This window comes from Metopolophium dirhodum, chromosome 9 (assembly GCF_019925205.1).
Source record: "Metopolophium dirhodum isolate CAU chromosome 9, ASM1992520v1, whole genome shotgun sequence".
Lineage (NCBI taxonomy): Eukaryota > Metazoa > Arthropoda > Insecta > Hemiptera > Aphididae > Metopolophium > Metopolophium dirhodum.
This window is the reverse complement of record NC_083568.1, coordinates 24,517,089-24,542,485: the sequence shown is the minus strand read 5'-3', so window position 1 is coordinate 24,542,485 and position 25,397 is coordinate 24,517,089. Positions and strand designations below refer to the sequence as shown.

Here is a 25,397-nt window from a genome sequence, read left to right as displayed (position 1 = left end):
CACAATTAATTCAAAACTCTTTTTAGGTTCTGAGCGGAGCGATGAATGTATTACAATAATGTGTGTTTTTTATTTCATTTTAATTTAATTTATTTTTATTTTTGTGTCTGTCATCACTTTTTACTTTTTAGGACGGTAAAAATGCTTATATTTTCTTCAACAGTAACTTTTCTGATAAGAAAGTGAATCTAGTTGGTACTTTGGGGGGTTAAAAGTAAAAAGTTCCCAGTAGTTTTCAAAAGTGCTGTGAAAAACAAAAGAAAAATTAAGGAAAAACGTACATTTTTACGCAAAATCTGTTTTTGAAAAAAACTCTTAAACAAATGACCGTAAGTACATGAAATTTCGACTGAATATTTATATTAGCATTTTCTATACACCATAACATTTTCCAAATATTTTGACTTATTTTGAGCTATTTACGGACATTTTCTATTTTAAATTTTTTTAGTTTTTTTTCTATAAGTATCAATAAAATTTTATTTGTTGGTTCAAAAAGCTTGAAAATTTAAAAGAAGGCTCCTACTATGTTGTTACAATGATATTTGAAAAACATTAAAAATCCTTAGTCACCGTTTTTATTTATAAGCATTTAAAGTTCAAATCTTGACAAAATACGGAAAAATCACGAAAATTAGCAAATTATTTTGAATTGAGAATTCATAAAATATTTTCTTTTTAAATCTAAGATTTGAAAATTGAATACAAGATTATCCATAAGTTTGTCTACCTTTATCAAAAAAAAAATGTCTACAAGAAAATCAAATTAAATTTTTATGAGCGTTTGAAATTCATATTTTTAGAACATTTGATATTCACTTGATTTCTCATGTAACGATTTTCTTATTTTGTTGTAATTAAAAAACGTATGACTGTAGATACTTGAAAATTTCACTGAAAGTTTATATTAGCAATTTCTATACACCATACGATTTTGAAAATATTTTGACTCTTTTTGAGCTGTTTACGGACATTGTCAGTTTTAAATTTTTTTAGTTTTTTTTTCTATAAATATCAATAAAATTGTATTTGTTAGGTAAAACAGCGTGAACAAAATTTAATGCAAGGCTCCTGATATATTGTTAGGTACAATAGTAGTTGAAAAATATTAAAAATACATAGGCACAATTTTTTTTACAAGCATTTAAAGTTCAAATTTTGAGAAAATTTATCACATTTAAAATTTAATAATTATTTTGTAGTTAAAAATGTATAAAATGTTCAACTTTTATAGCTAAGGATTGAAAATTTAAAACAAGATTCCACGTAAATAGGTTATAATATATAAATTACTCTATTAACCTTAATATCATCAAATATACTTAGTCTGACATGGCCTATCATAGGCTGACTAACCGTTTTCACTCAGAATTGTTTTTCTTATAAAATTCTATTATATCATCGAATTCAAATTTAACACCATCCATTACAGTGACCCACTTGTAACCTACTATACAGCAGAACGACATCCATTACCCACTTTTTTAAATTTCATTCTTTTATATCGAAAACATTCTTATTTTGTTTTATTTATTGTTAGATAATATTTAAAACTAGTAAAGCAATTATAATTATTATACGTTTTAAATTGTATCAAAAACATTTTAAAGAACGAAGAAATAATATTAATATAGTGCAATGAAGAACTAAAATAGGTAGATAGGTACTGAAAAAAACTTTTTGAGAATTTTCTAATTTACAGCACAAACTTTTTTTAAATATTTTTGTGACCTATCAAATTATATACCTAACTGTTTTTGCAAATAGTGTTTATTTGATGACTATATTTATCATGACTGGATTAATAATAGTACTTTAGTAGTATAGTATACTGTATAGCTTTTTAAACCCTAATCAACTTATATGCTGAATAATGTTTTAATAAAAATACATTGAACATACCTGTTTTTGAAAAACTGGTTTCGAAATTTAATTTATTTTAATTTTGTACAATGGAATGGCGATGTGGCTATAATTATTGTATACTAGATTTTAGATTAAAAAAACCAAACTTCAAAACAATATATGCGAAATAGATATTTATACAAAATTTAATTTATCTATATATCAGATACATTATATCTATAATATAATGTAACAACAGTCGATATGAATTTTACACACAAAAAAAAAAAATAGTTAACACCAAGTTATTAACTTTTAATAAACAGTTCTCGGCGCTACTGTCTCTGTTATGTTGGTGCGATTTGGAAAAGGTAATAATGTGAGATTGAATGTGTTGGTTACGTTTTTTTTTAACTTATCATCGTGCGTACACTGAATGCATACTTGAACCAAAGATAATATACAAATCAATGGACAACTCTTTCAATACTGCCAGTAGCTGTTTCAACTAAATGACCTAATGGGTGGTTTAGAGCGGCTCTATTAGCTATTATTATGTTGGTTTAACATTTAAATTAATAACTATATGGGGACTTTGAATTCAACCAAATATGTATTTTTTTCATTAAATATACATGGTATAATTTTCAATATAGTTCGACTCATTCTGTGATATTAATAAATTGTCGAATTTGTTTAGCTTATATTCAATTTAAGTATTTTGTGATTTGTAACACGTAATTTATTTGCGAGTAAAAAACTTGAAAATGTAATATAAGGTAGATTATAAGTTAATAGTACCGTAATGCAAAAATTTAAAAAATACATACTATCCACAATTTGTTTTCTTAAGCGATTGAAGTTAAAAATTTGACATTTTATATTTAAGCGTATAATAACTATTTGTCATCAAACGATTTTTGTTACTTTGTTATAATTCTGAGAATACCATTACAATTATATACGTTTTTACGTAAAATTCAGATTTTTTTCTTTATAAGCGATTTAAGTTCAAATGTTCAAATTTTATATTCGAACGCATAACAGCAATTTATAACCAAACGATTTTAATTATTTAGTTATAATTAAAAAAATACTCTTCGTAAAACCTCGATACATTCTACTATAATTTAAATAATAATTTTCTATAACAGTGACATTAATGCTCAATGACGATGACTTCTATAGTATACCTGAAGTATACTCGACATTTCAGCAAAGCGACACACCTGTTTTTTTTCTATTTTGCCATTTTTTAATCCCATTGATTCAACCTTAAAATACAAATTAATATGTTTTGAACACTTATTGTGCAGTTAAATATGTAAAGAAGTGTGCATTTCGAATTTCCGAAATGAGTTTTATTGTAATAAAAGCGTCTGGAATTTGTATGCAATTATAAATCAGCACATTGAACAAGATTGACAAAACAATAATAAGTAGTTGTCATTACTTATTAGTTATTTGAGATATTTATAAAATGGTTTAAAATACACTTGGTATATTATTAAATATATATTTTATTGTCGATGATAATATAACAATCATAGATAATTTATAGTATTTATTGTTTTTCTACGTTAGGTAGATAAATATTTTAATAGTATACGTATCGATTTTTTTCCTACTATTGATATGAGTATCAAGTACATTATGATAATCTGTGCCAAATTATGACTTAACAATAACATGTTAATTTTATAACTACGTATTAGTTTAAACAATTTTGTATATACGTGCATTAATATTTATAATTGTAAATTATTACATTTCTACGATTCCTAAGTATTGACATATTGTTTAAACGTTATTTTATAATATTCTTTAAATCTGTGTAAAATAGCCAGAAAAATCTCAAAAATTGATTAGTGAACATGTTGAGTTGACTTATTAGTTAGTTAATGATTATTGTGTTGTACACATATGCCTCAAAAAGTGAAGTGGGAGTCGGAGCTTATAGGTAATCTGGAATAATATACAACTTATATATTATAAGCTACTTAATTTATGCAGGTTCAATTTTTACTGTGTAATCATACGCAATCCTGAAAGGTATACGATTAGTCATACTATACTCAAATATTCCAAAAGCAAAAATTTTCTCAGATTCTCTTAGTTAAGTACAAAATGTGTTACAATATGGAAGAGGAAAAGGAAACACTATTCGGGAATGCTGGATACCTGGTCATTCTAGTGTTATAGAAAATTAGATATCTGACAAGGCAGAAAAAGATGCAATTTTGAAACCTTCAGCAACAGTAGTTCAACTCGTATGCAACAAGATGTAATACCCTTAATAAAACTTCATTGTACTAATATGTGGCAAGTAAACGGGATGTCCGTTTGCACAAAACTTCATGAAATCTACAAAGATGTATTCATATGGCCTTATCCTTCAGACCTTCCAAGAAAATTCGAGGTACTAGACCCCAAATCGGGCACACGCAAATCACTCACATTCATCCAAAAAATGACCTCCCAATATGTCCATCATGCGCTAACTTTCTTACATTCAAACACATAATGATGGCATACTTCGAACCAAAATTGATCGCAAAACTGCTTAACAACTTAGTTACTGATTAAGGTGTTTTGAAATAAACTGATTATTTATGATATTAGCGGTTAATAACTTTTTAACATCGTTATCAATAAACATTAAACATTTTTGATAGCCTTCTTGGCCTGAGGGTAGTATGTAGGTACTTATATAGTATATTATGTATTTTATTTTTGAATTAAGTAAACTGTTATTGATGGTATTTTTAATATTTTTCTTTTATGTAGCGTGTATGTGTGCTATACGAAATAGTCGATACTTTAGGCGCTAGATTCACTGTTTTCAAATTATCGTCATATAAAAGGTTTCAAACAACGAGAAATAGACTTTATTTAAATAAATTTTTTTTATATATTTTCATAAAAAATGTATCTTTCGTTTTTAAACCCAAATTAACTTGTCTTACTCTGAATTTATATATTATACATATTTTAAAATAGTATAATATCAACTTACATTAATACAAGTGACTAGTAATCTTCATACACCGTACACGCATGTAGCCAAAAGAGGTTAAATTATGGCCCTTGAGGATTTTTCTTTTGTCGCGAAAAAAAAATGGTTTCTTATATGTAAAATATTACCTAATAAATTTTATATTATCTTCTGTAAACCATTGATGCAGTAACGGTAATCGTTATAATTTATCATTTTTTTTTATTCAGTGTTATTATTCAATACCTATCAGCTTCATCTTGTTAATGTATTTTTTTTATAAACAGTTGGGAATGGCGCTTATATTTGCTAATAGAAAATAAATCTAACAATGAATAATTGTTTTTGTATATTATAAGAATTACTTAGATGTGACTCTGTTTCTGCAACTTTTTCAGTTTAAATTACTGTGTACATTATTTAAAATAACGTAAGTATAGGTTAGCATTGATTTTATAGATAGGGTAACATTGATTTAAAGTTGAAAGTAGGTAATAAGGCATCTAGGTATATTAATTTTTTATATATGATTTAAATCACAGTCTCTTTGGTCATATTTAATTTTAGTTAGCCTGTAGATGGTCTACTGGTATTTATAGTGTCAGATAGTAGTTAATTGTTTTAAATTTTTTCTCGTTTTAGTGTAAATAAGTACTAATATAATTATTAAGGTAATATATAATATATTTATATTACATTTAATCGTCTGGACTCACTATATTATAAACATTCAACATATAGTTGTTATATGTAATTTCAAAACAATATTTAAAAAAAAAACTATATTTCTACAATTTGTTAAGTTTTTACTTTTTGGACGACGACATACATCTTAAATATAGTATTTTGGATCAGTTTTTGGCGTACTGAATACTTAATACAAATTTAAATTTGTTGCAATAGTTAATTAGTTATAACTTATAACTTATAATTATTTAAAGTCTATAGAATATTGGACCAACATTTTGTGGAGATCTCCTCTGTGCCACCTCACAACTCTCACCCAAACATTTAATATCTACTTATAACTAATGAACTAATACATAGTTCGAAATTCGATTTGTATGTATTTAAATACTTTAAATAACATCTTACTTTGGAATATGAAATTAACTGTATGCTATCATAATGCCATTCAAAAAAAAGTAAACAATTATAAAAATAAAAAATAAAATAAAATAATTTATCAGTTTAAAAGATTTTTCTTACAATGTCATCAAACCCCGTAATAAGAAAATATATTCAAAATAATGAGCGTAGACACTTAAATGGATCACCTTGTATTTGTTTATTATACTTAATAATATGTGTTTTATAATTAATACACCCGACGATAAGTACCTACTTTTTAATAATTATTAATTTAATCTTCATCAATATTGACAAATTTACAGTCGTCGTTAAGACGTTAACTAATGAATCCATTACGATATTGTTGATTTTATGAAAATAACGATCAGTATAGCATGAAATACACACGTCTTATGTTTCTCACAAATGTAAATTCGATATTCGCGGTTCGCCATTGTAGTAGGCGGTTAAATCAGCTCAAAACTTTAGTCAAATTATGTTTTTGAATACCTAATTAAATACGATTTAATTAATTTTTTTCTGCTGGCTTCTATGGATTAGAAATTATCGTTGCCTACAATATTTCAGGATATTTTTCTTCGAATGACCCAACACCAAAACGAAATGGTTCGTCATGGATTCGAACTTAGGTTCAGTATCTATAAACTGTCTTTGCCAGAATAAAAATATGTATGTGAAAATAAAAATCTTCAAACAATATTTCCAAGAATAGTGGTTGGTACAAACATTAAAATATGTTGTTTACATTGTAATATAAAATATACGTGAGCGAGTATTTCTTATACATATATGTCGATAGTAAAATGTAAGCTCTAGAAATGGAAACCGACAATCGACAATCGGGCGTGGTCTTGGGTTTTGTTATAACTTAAAATGGAAGTTTTAATCGAAAAACATTTGTTACCATAATGTTCGACTTAGGCAAGTAAGTTCAAATCTATTATATGCAATAGTAAACTTAACAATTTAATATGATTAAAAAAGGTAGTTCATATTTAAACATCTAGACAATCATTGTTACACCCAATTAACTAAGAGCCTTTTATAGACTATATTTAAGAACATTTTAATAAATGTCCCATGCATTTAAATTATGTGCGAAGCATCATAAAAATGATGTGTGTTTTTGTTTTTTTCGTGTCGGACGACACTTTTCGGAAAATAAAAGCTATAGTTTTTACCATTGCTGGTAGTTATAGTGATAAAAAATATGATAACGGAGATTAAAGGTACGTCTTTGTGCAGTCAAAATTATTATATATCGTAATTCAATCACCTTTTTTAATAATTAGGAAAAACTAACAAAAACAGCGCGAAATCACCATTATAAAACAAAAATGCAAAACTGGTATAATATATTATTCTGATTGTCTCCAGAATCTAAATTAACGGAATAATATAATAATAAAAACTTTTAAATCTGACAAGGTCCTCAAGTATCTATAATAATAATAATAAAACAAATACATTATTTTTACTGCAATATTGGTTGCATTGGGGACAAGAGTTTACCTAGAGACATAAGACTTGACAGTGTGTCGACGGGGATGACACGATATTGATTATTAAATAAATCTACTTATTTAATAGTAAGTTTGGCATATGTTATTTTAATTCATAACACGGGCTTTGATTTATATGACTAAACTAATGTATCAAACATTAAAGAGTAAAATAAATTATATTATTTATACATGGTAGGCATGTCATGTGTGTATAGTGTGTCATGTCCAGAATAATAAATCGCATCATGTGATTCACGTATGTGACTTATTATTCAGTGAATCGAATGACGAGAAATAGACAACTTCTGACTGGTCCAGTGTAGTCCGGCGGATACCACGTCACTGCGTTTCTCCCACAACCTGATAGGTATAGGTAGGCACGCGGGGTACCGAATCGGTATTATCGGTTGTGGTAGCCCATGGATATGGTGGTTGTAGAGAATATATAGATATCAGTCGGAAGTAGACGTTTTATGACAAACCACTACATTCCGGGACCACATCAATCTTTAAACGATTTCCAAATATATTCTAATACCAACGAAAACGATATAATAATATACGTCATATTATTTTATTTACAATATTAAAAGATATTGCTAAAAACATAAATACATTTTGTTAATATTATTAAACAACTATACCCACTACTTACTATTTTCGATTTAAGACTTATATAATTATTCAAATCAAAGTCGTTTGAAATATGATAAAGCCAAACGTCAATTTAATCCATATACATAATATAATGATATATTATATTGTATGTTTATGATTTATTCCATAGTCAGAGACTCGATACGGTCAAAAGCATAACAACTTAACTGAACCATTGAAGGGATATTGTATTCAGCTCATGTACCTAAACTCGGATGCTGATATATATTAGGAAAAGTGCAGCACTCTAGTCGTATGGAACTTCAGTTGACTGCTTGTTTAGACCAAATCATTTATTTAATAGTTATTTACTCACTGAAACAAATTATTTTGAAACTAGTCTAACCTCCTTTTGTTGGTAGTTTGAGAATTATTAGTATACAACTAGGAAGTTACGTGAAAATCATCAAATATATTTTAGCGAATTCAGAATTTATTGATAGTGATAGTAAATACTAAAATACGTAAACAGTAAAATAAACCCTATTAATAATAGACATACAACTTATTATTATTTGTAAGCAAACCTAAATACTTACTAATCTGATTAAAACGTGAGTTTTTGTATTTATTGTTATATTTAAAAATATATCATTATAGTTTTGAATTCATACATTTCTGTATTTAAACAAGTTATTAAAGAAAATAATGTATGCATCAATACAAATCAATTTTTAAATAATTTCTTATTTAATTATTAAATTATTCAAATTATAGTTTTAATAACAATTGTATAGATAACTAGCTGATCCCGTGCACTTCGTTACCCGTTAAATGTACAAACTGTATATGACTCAAACTTTGTTCAATGCCTTATTTAATATTTGGTGTATGATGTTCTAGAATCTAGATTACGGGATTGGTAAATTGGGTCCCATATGACCTTAACTCGATAAATTGGGTCCCGGAAAAAAAAGGTAGAAGGTAAGTTGAGTCCCGGATAAAAAAAAGGTTGTAGGTAAGTTGAGTCCCGGAAAAAAATATATAAATTAAAATATATGTGGTTTTTATAATATTATGTTCTAAATAAATAATATATTTAAAGATAAACTATTTATATCAGAGTTTTTTAACTCTTTGCAAATAAGTTTCAATGGCAACACCGATATCTCTTCTACCGCTTTTCTCTTGAGATTATTACTTAATTTTTGCCGGTTGATGTCTTGTTCGCTAGGTTTATTGTGATTGTGATCATTAAAAATCTCAGTATCAACACCATTATAAGTTTTAAAAAAACACTTACATGTAATTTTACAGCAGGTCCATCTCTGTACTTCATTTTTCAACATTCTGTGAAACCTAAACTTATGACCATATTTTATTATTACCTATATCTATTAGGTTTAATCAAAGTTACGAGTTTACGTCATTACGGTGTTTAATTTTTGGAAAAAAGTGGCTACGGCCAGTGTAATAAAATCCGCGATAAACCTGTATAATGTATATACACACATTAACATCATGCGTAGAATTAATTGGTGTCCAGGCGGTGTACCACTGTATGCAATATGACGTATTATTGTAACATAATTATTCAAAAGAAAATAACATAAGTATGAAATATTTAAGTTTTTAATATTTTAGACCTAATTGCGTCAATGATTTATAGCCGGGACCCAACTTACCTATTACCTTTTTCTACCCGGGACTCAACTTACCGCTTTCAAAACGAACCCAAATTATCGCGGACCCAATTTACCTAGCTCCCTAGATTCATCTTAACTTTTCTGTTGCCCGGAATAAAAATTCTTATTCGCAGCTGTATATTATCAGGTAAACAATCTACCTGCGGTATGATTTAACTCTAAAGTATCAAAGTTATGCCAAGTTTGTGGTTTTTACTTAATTCCACCTACGGTGGCTTAACCACCAATACATATAATATCAAAACACAACGTACAAAAAAATTAAATGCATTGAATGAATACACTGATTTCACGGCAACCAATAATTATTATTATAATAGCTTAAAAACCCATGGCAACCCTTTATAAACTAAAATTTTCACCGTAAATCTCTAAATCCCCGTTTGAGCATATCCCCTGGTTGGACCTAGGGGGATGATTTGAGAATCTAAACCATCCGGGGCGTCACCAAAACGCGTACAAAAAAATTCATTCAAATCGGTCCAACCGTTTAGGAAGAGTTCAGTCACAACACACGTACAGTATAATTATATATATATATAAAGATAACTTATTACTTGATAATAATATAATAATAATAAATATTATAAAAAAATCATATGATCTCAATACTTTGAAAGAATCGATTCAAATAAATTTTTTTGAGTTATGTTAAATAAGTGGTTATTATTATTATTATTGCTATAGTTATTTGTTATGATATAGGTATTTTTTTTCCATGATAATATGGTTATTGGTTATATTACGTTTTTGTTTTTAGTTTTTTAGGCTTTTTTTTTTTAAATGTTTTAAATTGTTCTCTCCGTAAGAACCATCCTTCAAGGAATATTATAAAAAAAGAATTAAGGAAATCGGTTCAGCTGCTATCGAGATGTATGCTTAGCAACACATTCATCGATTAATTTTTATATTATAGACTAATTTTAAAAGTAATAAAAAGGTACTATTATTTATCAATTTAGGTTCTGAGAAAAACGATGAATGATTGAAAAATGTAATAAATTGGTTTTATGTTTAAATGTTTTTTTTATTTATGCATGTGATGTGTCGACGTCACTTTTAGAAGCAGTAAACATCTGATTTTATACTTTGAGGGTGGTTTCTAGTAGCAATTTGGGCCTATTTGGTTCTTTATGGAACGAAAAGGAAAGGATTCAAACAGTTTTCGACAACATCGATTTTGTTTTTTGTCGTCATTAAAAAATGAAAAATTGTAGGAACTTAAATTATTCACAAAATATTCATGTTTTAATTAACTAAACAGGATATAATTTCCAAAGTATTTTGGCTATTTTTTTAGGGTTTTTTTGTGAAAGACCAACTGTTTTAAATATACTTATTAATTCTTTTATACAAAATACAAATTCGTACTGAGTAAGTTAAATGTCAGCGGCATACGCGTAGTATAAATAGTATTATTTTGGAGAAGTGCCGTGACAAAGTTTTTTGGAAGATGTGTAAATGTTTTACCACTTCTCTTATTCGGTTATATTATTTCAAATTTAAACAGAGATAATTGTAGAATTATGCCAAGACAATACTAGCCAATTATTTTGGAATTTAAAAATATAATGCTAAAACTTACCAGTGGCATACACATAACTTTTGTATGAGGAAGGGCATCAATGAAAATAAACCTAACATAATATTATGTAAAAAAAAATAGGCGTATCAAGATATTTATAATGCCCTAAAAAAGGTCATTAGTGTTTAAGAAAATAATTTTAGGTGAATTGCATTACCTCCAAATCCAAAGGCTTATTGTAACACCTATATTTATGTGATTATATACAGGTAGTTAAATTAATTATGTATGGATTGTAATGTAACATATGCATAGATCATTTTTGCTTTATGGAAAACATGTTTAACGATTAAGGTGCTATGTTTTTTATTCAGTTTATCAGTTATATTTTTGACAAACCGTGGATATTTACAAACCATGGGTATTTTACAGGCATGAATATTATTATTATTATTATTTTGCAATACGATAAATAAATAAATAAATAGTAATATTTTTTATAAACTTAAACAGAGATAATTGTAGAAATAATGCAAATTCGTCACATTTTTTAATTTTAAAGTATGATAATATAACATACTATATTGTACATTGCAATACCACAATAGTATTATGTCTTACATTAGTTTATTTGTTTAATTTATTATTTGTTTGTGTATTTGTTTATAAAATACTCCATTGGTTTAATTCATATAATGTACCATCGATTTATCGAATGAATTTTGTATTAATACTCATTTTTTTAATTTTACATTTTATTATGTTTCAATTATTAAATTATTATGATTTATTTACGTAAACAAATAAGCATACAGTTTATATAGGTTTGATATTGAATGGCACCAATGAAAAAAAACAATAAAATAAAAAATATGATATTATTTTTATATTAACCTCCAGGATCATATACAATCAAAGTGAATAATTAATTTGTATTAAATATAATATCATTATAACACGGATAATTTTTGTTGACTTATAATTATTAAGCGACAAAAACGTTTTAAATTTTACCATTTGTATAGGTACCCACCTAATTAGTGTATTAATTAAATAAAAACAAAAATTCTTTAAATTTAAATTATTACTACCTAAGTAATAAGAATTAATGTGTTTACCTTTAAATTAGTTTAAATTAAAAAAACTTAAATGATTTTAAAGTTAATTATTTATTTTAAGGTCATATTTCAATTCAATTTGACAAAATAAAAAGTATCTACCATACATACATTTTGTTTAACGTATATCATGATTACGGTATTATTTGCTTATATAATTTTCAGACTTTTAGAATAAATACAGAAATAAAAGGCTTAAACTATGTTTTATCTTGTACTTATAGTGATTTGTGAAAATTATTATCAAAAAATGATTTATAATAATAAATAAGTATGGAATAACTTTATATCATATTTAAATAACTGGAACAATTTTAGAATCTTCGTGGCGCAATGAATAAATTAGTTTTTAATTAAAGTGAAAAATATAATCAAGCATTTATTCGTCTGTCGTCATGATATATAAACTTTTATACCAGAAAAAATGCTCAAATTTTCAATATTGAGTGTGGTTACTCGTAGAAAATATGAGATAGTTTGTAATTTGGGTAGTCACAAGTAAAAAATTCAGATATTTTTAAATAATAGAGATAATATATAACTTTTTATTAAGCATAGATAGTTATTAAACTTTTAGAAATATTATTACCTAAAAACATTGACATACCTAGGCATTATTTGATTTATTAAGACTAAGAGTTAGAATATCAACTTATTTATTTAAAATAATATTATAACGAATTGAGTTAGATTTAGATACGAATTTTGCAATAAAAATCAGTTAAATCATCAAGAACGTAATTTAGAAAAAAACACAATGTATACAATTCATTTTTATTGTGATTTATATTAAAATTTAAAATACAAAAATACATAAACAATAAATGTATTAACCAGGCATAATTTACCAGGCATTTATTTGTATAAAGTATATAGTTAGGTAGTACGATTAAAAACCGTTTCCAGAAGATTTGGCTAATTTTATTTTAAGCATTCAGTTAATGAGTTTTATTGATTGCATTTGTATTAGTGGGCCATCCTAATTTTTTCTTAAAAATATTCCATTTTAATTTTTCAAACATATTTTCAGGTACATTGCTTTCCTAACTTTTTGGTTGGGCAAAATATTTTTCAATAAGTATGCGCGAGTTCATGAATAATGTAAGCCGTTTTTCCATTAAATTTTCTTCAAATTGAACTCGATTTATTTATTTTTTGTTTTCACAAGACGTTGGACACATAACATGACATTTTAAATTAACCTAAAATAACGGATAGCGACACAAGTACCACTACCACAATGGACAAACCCATATTATGAGAACTTCTATGTTTTCTTAAAAGCTCAAAATAATCATAATTTGTAAATTAATAAATATAGATAGTGAATTTAAAACTAATATAATAACTATCAAACAGTATTTTAATTTTGTTATTAACATTGATTCTACTATCTAACTATTAATATATTAGATTAATATTTTACTATTTGTATATTTACTTTATGGTAATATTAGTGTTCTAATTCATTAATTAAATATATATTCTTTTTTACTTATTTACACTATTACAGTATAATTATTGTATACTCATATAATTTTCAACACTATTTTAAAATTAATAGTGTAATTTATTACTTTTGAAATTGTGATATTGAATACATTTTTTCATCTCACTATACTCTTGAAATAAATGTATAGATAATTATTAATAATTTGTTATGAATTATGACAATATTTGTTATGTTGTAGCACAACGCAAAGTGTGATACGTTAAATTAAATTATAATATTATGTTCAGTATACGTTTTTTTAAAGATTACAAAGGTTTTAATTAGGTTTTAATTAGGTAGTTGTAAGTGTAACACCGTAGGTACCTATATCAATAATTCCTAATGGCTAACATAGAATAATTTCTAAGCTGAATAACTGCTGACTCATTGAGCAGAGGTCCAATGAAATATATTATAACCAGTTTTTCAAATTGTTTTAAAATGTGCAAAATTATGAAATGTTTCCTTTTTCATCACCCTTCCTACAACACACGAGTTCACACAAAATTGTATTTTCGATCGTTAATGTATAGGAACGTAATATTGTTAATCTCTGTTAGAAAGCCGTTATTAGGAAAACTTAGTCTATAACATTCTAAAGATGTACTTACATTATTTTATACGTGTAGTGTGTTTTATCTTGTGTTAATTTAAGTACATAGAGAACAATAGGTACTACTTACAGTAGCTTTCCGTCGAGCGCATTTAGTCGTGTTTTGTTCCTTTGTTTGTTTAAATGTCATAGTAGTGTGAAACCAAACTGTGTTGTTTACTCACACAAGCAAGTCCAATTTTGAAAACTTGAATTCTCTCTTTCAATTGAACAGATTTAATGTGGTAAAATTGTTTACATCCTTTGTATTTATAACGTTCAGCCGTTCTGAATTTGTTTATTGTATTATTATTTCTTTCCCAGCTAAATTATTTTAAAGTTAATTGTTGTAGGTATATTATTTATATGGCCCAAAATTACTTTTCTATTGATTAAGTCTATTTTTTTTTTGTATTGTTTTAGGGTAGCTTATTAATCACTTTAATGTTTCAATTATTATTTTACTTTATAAAATTATTTTTTTAAGTTTGTGTTACTATATATTTGTTTATATAGAAAAGTGGTTCCAACATTTTACAAACAATAATAATATATACTGGGTCAAATGTTGAGAAAAAATATTAATTGTTATTTTCAGAATTATTAAAATAGTACAATGTGGTTACATCGAATAGAGTCAATTGTATCATAATAATTCAAATTTATTAATAGTATTGTACCTATATATTATTAAATGGATTAATTTATATTATACGTAGGTACTACAATAAAATCCTATATTTGAAGAAAATATTGTTTTTTTTTTTTTTTTACAACAAAGTAAAGACGAAACTATTAGTCAATATTATTTAAGGCTTAAATAGAAGTTATAGTGAAGTTCGACAAGTTATGTTGAACAAGAGTTTTCCTTTGATATACTTATTTGATAGGATTTATATTTAACATGCTTCTCTTTATACAAGGATCAAGATTAAGTTTTAGTATACACTGTAAGAATAAGTTTAGTGCAAATAGTTTACAATTTTTATCATCCATATACGTAAAGTTATTTGATGCAGCGTTGAAAAAATATCTAATAATTATTTCATTTATATTAATTAAATAATTTATTGTAGAGTTTCTCTCATTAATTATATTTTTATAATGTTGTTGTTACTTGTTTAAAGTTTAATTAGCTTTAATTATCTATGCCAATAATATTCAGAGTTAATGAATTGGTTCTCAACTTGAGATGCATTGGTAAATATAGTTATGGGACGTAATGAAGACATAGGTACATACTTGAGGAATATGTCAATTTATTTAATGTGTATAAACAAGTGTTAGGGAGGTAGGTACGATATTATCGATCGGTATAAAATTGCGTAATATGACACTTATATGGTACAGTATTTCTAAACTACCCATAATAGCTTCAAATAATTTCGTAATGAATTACAATTTTTTTTTTTGTCGATTTTGGTTCTATGTTAAATGTTTTACTACTTTTATTATTCAACTTTATTATTATTTCAAATATAAACAAAAATAATTTTAGTAATGATGCCAAGGTGACACATTTCTTAATTTTAAAGTATGATACTATAACTTACTAATATTATACATTGTAATACCTACTGAAATTGTATTATAAGCCGCTATTTCAGGGTGTCTTTCCTAACCTTTGTGAATACACATCATTTTGCGGATGTATACAAAATGTGATCATCCGGAAAGCTATATGACCGTAAAATTACGACAATAATATTGGTTGGGTCTGAGGTGTCCAGGTTAAAATGATCGCAAAATGTATATTCTTTCTCTGGTGATCCCTGTAGGCGTCGCACCTGAATATAGGCCCATGGTACCTTGACAGCACTTAATACAATCTATCCTAAATGTATAGTTTTTAATTAAAAAAAATGTTTTCAATATTGTAATATAACAATTGTATTGTTATATAGACATTTAAAGAAGCCTTGTATTATATATTCTAAATAATAATAAATATTAAAATAACAATTACATTCAGATTGTTTAAATAGACACAATTACATTATTGCACTGCAGAAAAATCTTTAATAGGAAAGGACTATAATTATTCTCTACATTTTGGTTGTGCATAGTTTTATACTCTGATTTTTAATTATAATTAAGTATTACATGCCAGTATAAGTTTAATGTACAATTATTAGTGCTGTATAAATTGTTATAAAATATTATTTTTATAATTATCCATTTTTAAAAATATCTAGTCAGCGTGATTTGAATACCTATAAGCACCTATAATAGGTTAATAGGTAGTCCTATATGTTTAATTAGTTTGTATTTTAAACATAATATTTTTTAATAATGATTGTCTTTTTTTATGAAGTGTTGACATTTTACACCTGAAAGTTATTCAAAATAAATGTAAAATTCTCATTTGAACACAGTTTTGATTTATTTAACTCGATTAAATATGTTTCAAAATAAATACAATTTTGTTGTGACTTAATAATATAACAAAATATAATAGCCTCAAAGGTTTGAATTATTTGCTCACTACCACTGTTTCTACCATTTTTTGCTGAATGTGCATACAATAATTTAGTAATGATTCCCAATCCCTTGTTCCATTAAGGAATATTTTTTTCTGTATTGTTATTTTTGTTGAAAAAATATGGTTTAAAATCACGGTTATAATATTTATTAATAGTCATGACTTTTGACTAATGATCGTATGTATAATATCTTGTACAGGTTACGTATCTCTTAAAATATTATTAAAAATAACTTATTGTACCAATATGAATATAAAAAAATTATTGAAATAAAATTTATAATTGTTGTAATTCTATTTTTATAAATTAAATATTGTTTAAATGTAAATTATTTATTTGGGTTTTATTTAAATTAATTTTATATTTATTATTAAAGTTTTAAGTTAACGAATTGTTTGGTCATTAATCAAGTTTGTTAAACGTAATTTATTTATAAATTTAATATCAATTAATACAATTTTGTGCTCAAAGTATAATCATTATAATAATATCATGTAATACTAATTAGAGCATAGTATGAATGTAAAACAACCTCGCTTCTCTTGATTACATTTTTCTCCTTTAACGACAGTCACACATCCAAAATACACCTTTTTTCTCATATCTTTTCATAAATCATTATACTCTCATAGTATTATGCATTTATGTTTTAGATGTTAGGGATAATGCCCATCTATAATATCAATAATTTTATATTAGACCACTAATATATTTTTTAATTTAACTTTTCAGATTATTCATATTCAGATTCAGCTACTATTTAATTAAAATACAAATTGAGAATTGTTGAAGAAACCTGAAAAAAGTAAGTTATTTATAATTTAGTTACATACGTAAAATAACTTTTAAAAATAATAGTAAAATATATCTTTCAAACACTTCTTACAAAGTACAATAATACATTTTCTCTTAACATGGATATTTTATTAAAAGTGTAACTCATAATTTTTATCGAATTGATCAGGTGGCCATATTTTATATCATATATTTATTTGAATTATCTTAAGAAATTCATGACTTCATATTTTGATTCATTAGATTATTAGAGTCTTAACCTTAAAAATATCATTTATGATGAGGCGTGTTGGTGAAAATTGTATGTGAAAGAAAAACATTTTTTTTTTGTATTTATTTTTTTTTATACGCATGCTTGCCTTGTAAATTATAAATAAAAGAAAAACCACATTTTGTGATTTATAGTGTATGTCGAATTTTAAGGGAAAACTTTTAATACAATTATTTTACTCCAACACATTGCGTTTGGCTTAAAACCAAAAATCTTTGCGGTCAATGACTATATGTCTGCACTATCCGAACTGTTTAGAATGTGCAGAAATTCTGTGGTTTAAACATTTTTGTTCGTTAATTTTTATTGTAAAAACCGAAAAAGCGTACGTCCGATGGTGGTTTTGTGTTCGTGGAAGTCTAATACCGTATGTGTGTGTGTGTGTTATTTCGGGTTCTTGGCTTTTACCTTTTTATAAGCGCCACTATACACATTATGTTATGCATTATACCTTTGGCTGGATAAGTTTATGTTTATCGTGTACTTACACATACATATTATATATGTATAAAGTCGCTGTAATCAAACAACATTCTGAACACAATATTGTGAAATGTTTAGCGAGTCGGAAACGTTACTCTTTCTAAGAGCCTCCACTTTGTGTGCGTGGTTCGCGTTATCAGCATACAGCTGTGGTCGACGTATAGCGCACACGCGATTTGCTGTAAATCCATCTTGCGAAGGTCACCGGCTGATTTATCTCCCATAGTCTGGTCGGTTTTTCGTTCTCGACGACCAAATGGGGAGTTTTGGGTTTGCGGTATAAAATAAATGTTTTTGCTATTCCAACCGAGCGTGGAAATTGTAATTCAATTTAGGAACTGCTTTTACTTTTGACTTATCTCCCCTAATTAAATCACTTTCCGCAACAAATCAATCGTATACATTTTTTAACGATACCAATAGCGATCGGTGATCGTATAAAGTACAGCAAACACAAAATAATTAATCTTACGTTTTCATTGGGACGTGCATATTTATTCTGTCTATTAAAAAAACTGGTTTAAAGTGTTGCCTATAGCTGACAATCTTAGGTGTAAACGTTTATTTCAAACTGATATTGGATGATCTACTTTAGTACAATCGCTTTTTTTTCTTATAATAAATTTCCATAAAGGATATTATTATGTATTTCGATTAAAAATTATTTTTATTTTGGAAAAATAATAAATTCCACTTTATACTTGGGTAGTCTCTGAAACATACAGTATTACAACATCAGTGTACCTATATTTTAACACGATGGAGTAAATTAATATTTTGATAATAAGTAGGCATATAAAACAATCATAATAATATGTAACTATACGTCTTATTTATTAGGTACTTATAATTAATATTAATTTCGTTACGGGTGGAGTCGTGATCGATTGAAAATTGAACAATATTATCATCTCCATTTTGGTTACCTACCTATAGTCTATACCGTTCACTATATTTTTATTATTATTATCATTATTATTTGGGGATGAGCCCGAGACGGCGTTCAGTCCGCTTGGTCAGCGCTGCACAGCACGTTTCGCTGTGCTTCCCCGAAGATCATAATATGCTATTGCTTAATATTATTTTTACCGTCGACATGAATGAGTTGTTCTTGACCGTTTCGCACCGATCGCGTTTGTTTTTCCACGCCATTTTCGTTTTAATTCGCTGGTTTCTTCTCATATGTCGTAGTCCGCCACACGTCGTATATTATTGTGCATCCGCGGTCGTGCGTGTGGTTACTCGCTCGCTTTGTGTTCGCCATATTCCATCGATACTCAGGTCGTTTATCATCCGTCGTATCGTGCACAGCGACGACATCGTATATAATAATAGCGTATTTGTCACACACGGTGTTTCTTTGCTTATCGTATGCCGCGTACGCGTGACACTGTGACTTATCGATCAACACGTGATGGCTGCACGTAGTCGTCTTAATATCCATATATTGCGTTACGACCAGGGCAACGGTGGTATCTGGCAACGGTTGGCATGATCGAATATGATGGCTCTCCGTTAGCGACTTCAATAATAAATTGTATATAATCAGTATAACGTTATAATAAAATCAAAAGAACAAAAGTGATAGGTAATATACATAACGATATGAGAAAAGTGCTCTCATTTTAGACCGATTTAGTCTAAAAACTGATGTTCAATACACTTCTTGCTTGCTTGATTTGTTTTGTTATTGTTCCCACGTGTACAACCCCTGTGATAATTGTCCGATCCCATACCATCAGAATACGATAATATAATCTTGTGTTTGTTTTGGACTATCTTACCGTCTGTAAATGAATACCTCGTGTGTTATCACTTAGCAATATAAGTGTCTTATGACTTTGCATTTTAGTGCCCGGTCACACTGCTGTATTTTTGCCGTGGAGTGTTGTAAACAGTAACGTAAGAGCGTCGGTGGTGGTAAAACTGTTCGGACTCTACGCAGTGAAAATACTGCAGTGTGGCCACGATTTAAGATAGTATGGTTGCCCAACGAGCTATAATAAGACGGTATTGGATTTAAATCGGACCCCGGCACTAGCGCTTCTAGTGGACTATTTTATAATTTATAATATAATACATTCATTATATATATTTTTATTGTGTATAGGTGTAACATAACATTTTTTATTAGTTTTAATTTGAACTATCTTAAATCGTGAGTGTGGCTGGGCGCTAAAATGGAAAGTGATAAGATACCTTACGTACGTTCGGGTTTCACTCTTCACTAACTTCAATTACATCGGGTGTGTTTTTGAACGATTTTGGTTACATTCAAGTCAAATTTTCCATCAAGTTGTGCTCCGCATCACATTGACTTTCCAACAGTTGAAGTCGTAAGAGTCTGCAACATTGTTGGTTATACCTATTCTACGTTTAATTTACTATTTTCTGTTAATTATACTTGACAAAACTGAAAATGTTTGCCTTATTCTCGTGGTGGTTGTGGCTTCATTGCTGTAATGTCCCCCCTTATCCTATCCTTCTTAACTGTTAACATCAATAATACTATACATGTATATTATGTTTTGCTAAATTCAATTTCTATATTAGCTACCTAATTAGGTTCAAAAATCTATCACCTTTCACTCCAACTTTTCTCATTGAGTTCCATATTTTTAGTACCTATTTATTTTATTTGGTCAACTATAAAACCGTATTGCTGGTTCTGTTGTTTTATGTGGTTAATATAAGAAAACACACATTATATATAAACTTATTATGGTCCTCTGTCTGTCCTCTGTCTGTTTAGTCTCCCTGGTACCAGTGATTTGACTCTTTGTTGCCACAACATTAATTGCTGACTCTTTTATTTTCTAAGCCTATTTTAATTTAATTATTGTTTCAAGTTCAGCGACACATGTAATATCAATGAATTATTTTTTTCCCTATTTAGTAAAGTGTCGATAAGTATAATATGTGCCTTATATATCTGCTAAGACCTGTGACACCAACACTCATAGGGGAGATCGTACTTTTTCATTGTATATTCAAGTCTGGCATCTGAAACAAAAAAAAATGACTAAATATTTAATATTTTAACAGTTAAAATTTTTATTATTATTTTTTATTTAAATAAATAACGTTTTCTATGGATGTAGGGGCAGATTTACCCATAGGCCTCCAAGGCACGTGCACAGGGCGCAAATTTTTAGTTAATTTAACTTTTTAGTTTTTCATTATTTCAGAATTATATTTACCTAAATTTATATTTTATATTAATTTTTTTTTTGTATACAACTTGCATGAAACTGGAGAATGGTCACGTTGCAGTAACGTTTTAATTTATAAGCTATAATAACCTTGCCGTTTGAGTTTAATCCTGCGAACGGCGCGAGCCGCCACCGCTAGAGGTTCGACATCGACACTCGACGAGGCAGTTGCCTATGTTAATGCGTGGGAGGAGGTCGTATACGGGTGTGTGGCGTAAACACATACAATATTGCGAATGACGCATGCGCAAAACGCCAGCCAAGGCAGTCAAATATACTGCCTCGGGCCGCCGGGTACATTGTATATAGCCGCTTTACTACCTATGTGGGGGGACAGCTCTTAGCAAGTGTTAAGCACAGTGCTTAGCAAGTAAATTATTTGATATTAACTGGAATGACCCGCCTCACCCCGCACCCGGCACCACAATAAGTGTGCGCGGGCGCGTGGCCACCAAACTAGTCTATTCTTAGAATACTGGAATTAATTCTGGAAATCAGATGTCTTGATAAAGTAATTAATAATAATAAATATTGCGACGACTGCACTATCGCCCGTCTCCTGCATAGTGTTTACTGCTCAGAAATCTGCTAATCGATTACGATTATAGAGACTATATAGACTGCTCACTATTTTAATCAGTACCTACCTGGCTACCTATAAAAAAACATAAATTACAATATTAAAAATATTTAAACATGGGAGCACGCCAATGTATGGAACGCTAGTGTTGTAGTGCCTAGGGGCGGAAAAATGGTAAGTCCACCCCTGTACGGATGCATAGTATACATACAAAGCGTTTCAGAGTATTATTAGGTTTGGTAGATAATGAAATACTCATTTCAATTCGTGTATTGCTGTGTCCGTGCTTATGTTAAGTTCCGTACATCAATATATTTCGATACGCTCACTCATTTTATGAAATGAATCCGTGACGAGATAAATGTATGAGGAATAAGGGCAGTCGCATGCTCTACGAATGCAATATATCAATCGAAAAGTTTCTCATGGCATGTGCAAGTAACATGAACATATGCATACACGCAGTAGGAAAACTCAAACATTTATAAACTACGAGCATTAAATATCCTAATATGGATAGCAATTATTATAAAACCAATAATGGAAAAAACATATGAAAACATTCCACGTTTTGAAATCACTTTACCCTTTAGTACTATCGTATAACTTGTGTGGTCACCCTATGTAAACAACGATGTTAAACAAAATGTTTCTATAACTATCTAGTTTAAGATGTAATGGACAGCGACAGTTCCAAATTTACTATCTCTGTTTCAATACAAAGTTATGTAAATGCTTGCACTAATGGCATTTCGAATTTCTGTAAACTTCCCAATATCGAAATTGTATTAATGTGACTTATCTATGGATACATCCAGACAATAAAAGTGTACACATTGAAGTCTAACAGTAATTTAATATTATTTCATTAATTACTATAAAACCTATGACAATATATTTTTATGTCATTATATTTAGTTCAATAAGGTTTGATAGTAATGGTATACCGATTGCATTTAAATTATAATAATAAAAAAAAACAATATAAAATAACTGTATATTATGAAGCATATATTTTAACGAGTTTTGATTTATGAATAATTAAAATATAATAAAGAATAATTGTACCTATACGCAATAGTAGCTACTTGTATATTAACTGTTACGATGATATTTTTAATGTCTTTTAAAAGAATCCATAAAATATAATTTAAATTTACCCAGTGATATTAGAAACTAAGTGTAAAGCAAAAATGAATAATACAATGTTCCATTATATTTAATGTGTTTCTTAATGAAGAAGATAAAAAATATATTTTTAAATTAAATATATAAGGCCTTGCTTTTCTGGCAACATCGTTCTTCATATTTATTTGTTCCGTATTCACGGTTTATTTTATATAAATTAGTTATGTAAATATTAACTATATTTTGGATTATATTTATATTTAACATGCATTAAACCACAGTATTTTTTTGTTTTGTATAAAAAACTTCAACGAAAATAGTTATCTATTAACAATTATTTACAAACTTTATTTTATCTTAATACATAATCTGTAAAGTTTGTTTATTTTAGACGATTTATGATTTTATTAGTTCATATGATTTTAATTGAGGTCCCAGGTTTAATTTGGTAAATTATTATTATTAATATTATTATATTGGTAATTATTTACTTTGTCTTTCTTTTGTAAAAGTAAAAACATAATTTTACACAGAATCGTTAGTCCTTTCATTCTAATTAATATACAGCAAATTATATTACACATTTTGATCAATAACTTAATTCGATACAATTTAATACGAGAACGATGTTGTGATAAGTTTGCGATACTTACCAGAACAGCAATTCACATCTCCATGTGACCGCATTCATCCGTAAACTGTGATAGTTGAAAAAGGTTCTTGAAAAGTATTTTATATTTATTGTATTTTTTTTCTAATTTTTTTAATAGTTGATTTTTGGTATTTAACCCGATTTTAAATAAAATTCAATACTTTTAAGTACCTACGCTGTAATCCAATGATATAGGTTGTTACCATGCATTATTATTATAGCTCAGCTATTCTATATTCGTTATTTATCAGTAATTATTTCCAAAACTAACACAATTAAAGGTATTTAATATTTATTTATTATAGATATTTACATTATTTTTGGTTGTACGAAGTTCATTTATAAATATTATTGATAAATAAAGCGAATGAAATAGTTACTAGGATTTAAATGTCATATAACACCAACCATTCATGCTTTGGATTATTTTTGATGATTATTTAACTGTGAATGTGTTTACCCTTAAAGAGTAATTATAATTGAAACTAGTAATTTCAAATGTATGTACTCTGAAAAAACGTATGGTTTTAAATGGAAAATTTACTTTAAATATATACAAATACAAGCCAAAAGTTCAATATTTAGTGTTGAAATTCGTCTTTAACTTGTTAGTTGTTACGGTGTATTTATTCTAGTCGATGCAAATAAAATTTCAACTTTTATTGGTATTTGGTGGTGCACCAAAAAGTTTATGAGTAGAATAAAATATATATAGACTTATTCCAAATATACTTGTGGATTTATTGTAAACCGTGTGGAAGAAAGTAAGTTCAATTGTCACAGACTACCGACATTTCCCGGGGGCATTTAGCTGTACATTTTTGTTTTTTACTTGAAAATTCAGATAAGGTCGATATAGTCTTTTCTCCAAACCACCGACTTCCTTTATGTTGTGACTTGTTGATTTATTCCGGGCTGTTATTTATGCACATAACGTCGTTTTTTTAAAAAAAATTCAATTACAGTCATCAAATATTTCCCTCAAAACCAAAATTAGTTTTAAAATAATAAATTATTTAACTGCACATTTTTATAATATATAATATTATTATAATTTATTCTATAATATAATACACAACCAAATTTTAATATCAAATAACATTTATTTTTATTTTGTCTGTAGGTACCTCTCTTGAAAAATAATAATGAGATATATAATTATAATATATAGCATCGATTGAACGATGTTATCTCGTGTACGTGTCGCGGTGTCCATTACTAAATATAGTTACAAGACAGTGCCCTTACTACAACATTACATTTTAAGAAGTGCTAGGTTGTCGTTCTAGTTAAGTTGCAAATCATATATAGTAACAAATAACGATT

General features: G+C 27.5%; 1 protein-coding gene across 2 annotated transcripts in view; it reads left to right on the top strand.

Moving 5' to 3' along the window:
- Positions 1 to 25,397, top strand: part of LOC132952870 (uncharacterized) — a 237,206-nt gene that overhangs the window by 36,995 nt on the left and 174,814 nt on the right. For both annotated transcript variants that reach the window (XM_061025345.1, XM_061025346.1), the window contains exon 2: positions 17,683 to 17,755. The gene's annotated coding sequence lies outside the window, so the exon portion shown is untranslated. The remainder of the gene's footprint in view (positions 1 to 17,682; positions 17,756 to 25,397) is intronic.